Below are 7358 nucleotides of genomic sequence, written 5' to 3'. Positions count from 1 at the left end.
TGTGTGTGTGTGTGTGTGTGTGTGTGTGTCTGTGTGTGTGTGTGTGTGTGTGTGTGTGTGTGTGTGTGTGTGTGTGCATACAGGCAGGTGCTGGAGCAATAATTAAAACTATTATTTTAATCCATGTATTTTTCAAAATATTATGTCTCTATAACTGCCACTGATTCGACTTAGAAACTCAAAGGAAATAGCTTCCGTATACTTAGAGAAAGAATTTTTATTTTCCTCCAATTCTATAATGAGGTCCTTCTGCTCCCAGTATATTCTAATTCTTCTTTATCTGAACCATCTGGATTTTGTGGGGTCAGAGGACTAATAAGCCTTTTCCTCTCCTGTGCCTATTTATTTTCCTCCCGAACTAAACCATTACAGTATTTTTCGCTTCATTTTTTTCTCTTCACCTCATGTTCTCATTATAATTAGAGTCCCAGTGATACCTTCTTTTACAGTTTTCTTGTAAGACCAGACTATAATCATTTTGTCTACTTTTTCATTTTCTAATATCCCTTGAAACCACTGAAATTAGGTTTCTGCATTCATGTCAAATATAGTGAAGTTAGTCACTGTTCTATTCCTGTGAAGTGACACCATGACCAAGGCAACTCTTATGGAAGAAATCATTTAATTAGGGGCTGGCTTACAGTTTCAGAGGTTTAGTCTATTATCATCATGGTGGGGAGCATGGCAGCATACAGGCAGGTGCTGGAGCAGTAGCTGCGAGCTATATCTTGATCTGTAAGCAAATAGAGAATGCCTAGGCCTGTGATGGGCTTTTGATACCTTAAAGCCCAGTCCCAGTGACTCATTTCCTTCAATACCTACTCCAACTGGGACATACCTCTTAATCCTTCCAGTCCTTTCAAAAAGTATCACTCTTTGGTGACCAAGCATATAAATATTTGATCCTCTTGGGGCCATTCTTATTCAAACCACCGCAAAGGTAAAAGTATTACTTCCTCATGTTTTTCCAAATGCTGTGTACCCAAAGCTAAAGATCTCATTTTTCCAAGTGCTTTCTGTGGTCTACAGAGCCTGGAAAGTCCGAGGCCCTCTTTCTTCCACCCCTCTATCTCATCAGTCACTAGGTTGATGGACCACTTTTCAGTTTTATTCTGTCGTTATCATGCTTTTTAATATAATCAATGGGCTTGGCTTATGCTCACTGTTCAATAATTACTCAAATACATAAACGTGTATATCCAAGAAGTGAAGCTTTTCAAGTCAGTATTGTCTGTCTCTTCTCTTGTCTGATTATGCCAAAGTTCCATTCAGCATCTTGGATGTTTCTGTCATTTTCTGGACACTAACTGATTCCCTCAGACTATGAAAGGTTTTCTTCTCTTGGTTTCCTTGCTTTTCTTGGTGGGGAGAGTAGACATACTATTTATAACCTATTTGTCTTGACTTGTAATGTGGTCGGTTTCAAGCTTTCAGTTCTTCAAGTAATAGCATGCGCTAGTGGGCCTAAACCACTTCTAAGGTAAACTGATATGTCTATTCCTTGCACAGAGGGGCCCAACTAAACCTGGAACTTTGTTACTTTCTTTGAAGGTCCAAGCATCATTATTTGGATTTATTTATTTACATTTTTAACATGTTTATAAACTTTATTGTTTAAGAACCCGCAAATAAAAACATTGCATTTTCAAGAGTTAAGATGCATTTCTATTTCTGGACTCTGTAAAATTCTGGCATTTGCCTCTAACCATTTTCCTTAAGTATCTACTGCTACTACGTTATTTCTAGCTGGCTTCTCCTGTTCCTAAAAATAGGAAGAGAAGCTGAGAAAGTCTACTGCTCTGGGGAACTCGCTCACCATTCTCATAAGAAATAGGAAATGAAATGTTGAGAAGCTGGCATAAAGAAAGCTGTCAAAGTACCATCAACCTAGTTCATATCCTGTAATCACTAGAGGAATCTGCTTGATGAGCACTGTGTCAATGCTTATGTAATCCTCAGAGGAAACCTTTGAAGGAGCTACCATGTCCACTGTCTCAATGCCACTGGAAAATAGAATGATGTGCCAAAAGTCATGTAATGGTCTATACTGTTTCCTTGCAGACATCAGTGGGATTCAACACTAACCAATTCCTTGTCAGATTCTACCCAGGTGCCTCTCATGGTTGAAACCTGTGCCTCCTTTATTCCCCTGAGACATAGTACATTTAGAAATGTTGGGCCAGAGTCAAATATGAGTAATATAAAAGGCACGTGATATGAGAAATAAACACCATTCCAGAAATTCAGATATGCTTCCTGCCCAAATAAGATGAATATTGTCCTGAGAGGGATTTCTGGCTTGTGTTTCTACTCAGTTATTTAAGTAGAGGTATTTGGTAGCATAATCCCTGAAAGAATCCGGAGCATTAATGGAGAATAGAACAGAGACACCATGATTAGATAATTCAGGCTTTGACCAAAGCTTCGCTTCTTGGCTGAAAATGTGGGTTAAAAGCAAACAAATGATTATATCCTTGAAACCCAAGTGACATTAAAGGGTACAGCTTCGGAGAATGATTCCTCTTTACACTCAATGAAGAGGATGTGAGTGTCCTTTCTGTGTGACTTCCCTGAAGAGCACATTGTACGGCTCTAAAGTCTGTCCAAGACTCAGGGAGACTGTGAGGGAATCACATTGTGGACAGGATGCTAAAACATGATGTTCATGTATCAGCGTGGTTTTTGTAGCTGTACATGGAGAGTGCTCAGTTTGATGGCTGCTTCCTTGGTATGCCGCCAAGCTTTGTCTATCCTTACCATTTGTTCTATTGATTGCTCTTAGCAGTAGCTAGTACTACAAATTCTAATCACAGTGGAGAAGAATGTATTTTCTGCCCGAGGGAGCTTAAAAATCAGAGAATGTTTTAATTGTACTTCAGCTTGCACTAATTAGGATTATTAATTACGCCTCACAACTTGGTCTCAAACTCCTCTTCCCGTTAAGCCATGGATCTTAACTTGTCAAACCAAAAGAATCTAAAAGTTTCTATATGGGTATATATACTATATGTATTTGAGTGCCTACAAAGGACCGAACAGGGCATCCAATCCCCCTGGTGTTGGAGTTAGAGGCAATTGTGAACCACCAGACATGGGTGCTAGGAACCAAATCTCAGTCCTCTGCAAGAACACCTAGTGCTTTCAGTGACTGAGGCATCTCTCCAGACTCTACAGGGGTTTTAACAGTCAGCTTCTAGACAGTCAATTCTCCCTTTCAAATTAGCTGAAAAAATCTTTTGGAAATCTTCCACTATGAAATGAAAAGTACTCCAGATAGAGTCAGGCAGGTCTTGATATATATTAAGGGCTACAACCTAAGGTACAAAAAAAATCAAAAGGTGACAGTGTTAATGTACAAAAAAAGATTATAAGAAAAAGACTTTTAAGAGTTTCACCTTAAGATAGGAAAAATTAGGGCTAGAGAAATGGCTCAATGGTTAAGAGAGCTTGTTCTCACAGAGGACCTGGGTTCCCAGCACTCACATAGCAGCTCATTACTGTCTGTAACTTCAGTTCCAGGTGATTTGACACCCTCCTCTAACCTTCATTGACACCAAACTCTATGCATTAAGCATGGTGCCTAGACATACATGGTGAGAAAAGTACTTGTATACATTAATATTAAAGTTTTAAGGAAATAAAAATGATACTAAAAAGATAATAATACAATAAACTATAAAGAATGCATTAAACAACATGAACATATGCTGATAGGGGCCTTACATAGCTGTCTCCTTAGAGGTCTGCCAGAGCCTGACATATATAGAGGCAGATGTTTCACAGCTAACCATTGAACTGATCATGGGATTCCCAATGGAGAAGTTAGAGAGAAGACTGAAGTTGCTGAAAGGGTTTGTGGCCCCATGAGGAGAGCAACAATACCAACCAACCAGAGCTCCCAGAGTCTAAACCACCACCCGGGGAGCACATAGGGAGGGATCCATGGCTCCAGCTGTATATATAGGGGAGGATGACAGTGTCAGGCATAGGTAGGAGAGCAAGTCCTCGGTCCAGTGAAGGCAGGATGCCCCATTGTGGGGGAATTTGTGGGTGGGAAGGTGGGAGTTGGAGGATGGGTGGGGGCACATCCTCATAGAAGCAGAAGGGGGGATGGGACAGGGGGTTCCTGGATGGGGTGGAATGGCAAAAGGGGGGTCACATCTGAAATGTAAATAAAATATCAAATAAAAAAGATAAATAAAAACAGTAAGGTACATAAATATGATATCCACAGGACACAGAAGTAGCAAAAGAGAAGAACAACTTTCAAAATCCATTAAAAAACAAAACTGTGCAATGTCACATGCTAAGATAAGGGATTAAGGAATCTGAAAACAATAGCACAGTTTGTACTTCAACTTGCACTAATTAGGATTATTAATTACACCTCACGACTTGGTCTTCTGGGTCTCCCAGCTTGCACTCATCTCCCGAGGTGTTCAAAGGAAAACAACACATAGCAAAATTCTCATTTCTCTTTTAATGTTTACTGTAGTTGAGCCAATTTAAACTCATCCCTGTCTCGCTTACAAATAAATGAGACTGAGGTTATGGCTATTTTATTTGGCTTTGACAATTACTGGGGGGGTAACCCCCTAAGCTACTTTTATAATTGCTGGTCTGTCTACCTCCTCAGCTGTATACGAAAATACTTGCTCTTTCTCCTGACCACGGTCCATCTTCTCTCACGGTAGCTTCTTCCTCCCTCCAGGTCCTTTCTTCTTCCTCTTACCTGCAACCCCTACCAGGTAACTGAAAACCTGCCTGGACTTCTATTTCCTCCAGTAATTGACTGTAGTCACTTTTATTCAACCAATAGTTTTAAATTAAGGGGCAAGGTTTGCACAACAAAAGCTGATATACATCTTGCTATACATACTAGACCTTGGCATACAGAATTGGGCATTACAGGACATCATAATAGAGCATGCCTCAACAGTTGACTAACTCTGCTCACTATGTTTACGTTCTAACTTCAACCTCTCCCAAATGCCACACACCAGGGATTGTCTCCCCATGTTTACAGGTGTTCCCCGATGCTCAGAGTTCAGTATTACTGGTCACAAAGGTTTGATGGACACATTGGAACACAAGCCTCAATTTTTCTGATCACAGAGTATCAGCTCATTATAGCTGCTCAGCCATCGGAAGTCATCTTGTTCAAGCTAGTCAGCCAATAGGAAATCATCTTTCCTAAGCAGTACTCAGGTCTGTCAGTATCATCTAGGGAGTGCCCGCCATACACGCTGGGTTTAACAATATATGCCAGTTTATCTTGGAGTGAACCTGCTTCTTCATAGCACTTATGTCTATGAAGTTTACATACAGGTCAACCTGAAATTATAATTTGAAGCTCAATCAAGCTCTTTAATAACATGAAAGAATGCCTCCAAAGAAAGGCAAGTTAAAATGACAATAGGCAAGATGAGACAGTGAACCCATCAGTCAGAGTGGGCTAGGTTATATTGCAATAATAAGGAAAATTGGATTTACATTGATTTCTTGTTCACTTGATGCCCGTAGTGGGTTTAATTGACAAATTCCCTAGGGTAGGTAGCTGCCTTACAAGTGGTTGGTCAGCAGTCTAGTGAGCTGTGAGTATAGGGGCAGCTTCTTTTCAGCATGCGTTTTTACAGTTTCTGGGAAAGAAAGAGCTGGCCAGCCTTGCACTGACAACTTAATTATCTCCACACAGGCAAGAGATATCTATATATGCCACTGTCCCTGTCAGTGTGTCTAGAAGGAGATGAGAAACAAATGCAAGTAGTGATAATAATACACTCTTGGGGTATGTGAAGGGAAGAAGCAGGGACCAAGCAGGAAAATTAGAAAGGAAAATAAAATATCGTGAAGAAACCTGGCATCAGTATTGCGTACTGTGTGTTATGGCTGTGCAAAGATTTCACCGTCTTTCCTCAGGGTTTAAATGCTAAATGTGATTCTAAGATCTTCATTGTCAGCAGTGAAGCAGTATAGGAAATATTAGCCCCTATCATCTGTGAATCACACCAAGCTGCTGCTCCCATTGTGAAGGTGTCTGCAGGAGGTTGAGCAGGGAGGATGACGAACAGTGGAGTGGTAGATGATGAGAGCAATAAAAAGCCAATCTCTTCTGAGTCCTTCCTCCTTCATGTCAAATGGGTTTATGTGCTTTAAACTGGTGACATTATGGGCTTTCATTTGTTCGTATTTATAACAACTCCAGTCTTATGTCAGTCTTATGTTTATAAAAGGAAACAATTTTATGATTTTAAACTTGGGTTACATATCCTTCTTTTTATTAAAAAACACTTCACTAATATTCACTTATTAGTGAGTATGTACCATGCCTGTCTTTCTGGCTGTGGGTTATCTCACTCAATGTGATATTTTCTAGTTCTATCTATTTGCCTGACAATTGATGCCCTTGTTTTTAATAGCTGAGTAGTATTCTGTGGTGTAAATGTACCATGCTTTCCTCATCCATTCTTTGATTGAGGGACATCTAGATTTTTTCCGGTTTCTGGCTATTATGAACAACGCAACTATGAACATAGTTGAGCAAGTGTCCTTGTGGTATGTTGAAGTATCTTTTCACCATGTGCCCAGGAGTGCTGCATTCCATGGACCGAAAGAAACAAAGTAAAAAGGAGGAGCCGAGGGAGGATGCTTGACTCTCACTCAGAAGGGGAAATAAAATAGACACGGAAAATGGAGGAAGGGAGGGAACAGGATGGGAGATGGAATGCGGAGGGAAAGGGAGTTGAGATCAGGTGTGGGAAGAGGGGGAGGAGAGGGCTGGGAGAGAGAATGGAAACCAGTGATGGAAGGCATCTCTGGATAAACCAGAGGCTTAGGACAGTGGAGGCTCCCGGGAGACCATGGGAATGACCCTAGTTGAGATTTCTAGCAGGGGGAATACAGAACCTGAAGTGTTCACTTTCTGTAGCCAGGGACTGGCAGTGGAGGGTAGAGGATACCAACCCACACACAGACCTTTGACCCCCAAATTTCTCCTGCCTACAAGATGTGCAGGGAAAAACATCGAGCCGAGATTGAAGAAATGGCCAACCAATGACTGGCCCATCTTTAGGCCCATCCTATGGGAGAGAGCCAACCCTTGACACTATTAATGACACTCTGTTATGCTTGCAGACAGGGGCTGAGAGGCTTCATCTAGCAGCTGATGGGCACAGATGCAGAGACCCACAGGCAAACGTTTGGCAGAGCTCGAGGAGTCTTGTGGAAGAGTTGGGAGAAGGATTCAGAGAGCCAGAGGGTCAAGACATCACAAGAAGACCTACAGAGTAAACTAACCTGAGTCCATTGGGGCTCACAGAGATAGAACCACCAACCAAATAGCATGTGTGTGCTGGACC

Source organism: Grammomys surdaster, unplaced genomic scaffold, assembly GCF_004785775.1.
Source record: "Grammomys surdaster isolate TR1022 unplaced genomic scaffold, NIH_TR_1.0 134, whole genome shotgun sequence".
Lineage (NCBI taxonomy): Eukaryota > Metazoa > Chordata > Mammalia > Rodentia > Muridae > Grammomys > Grammomys surdaster.
Note: the sequence above shows the minus strand (reverse complement) of the source record.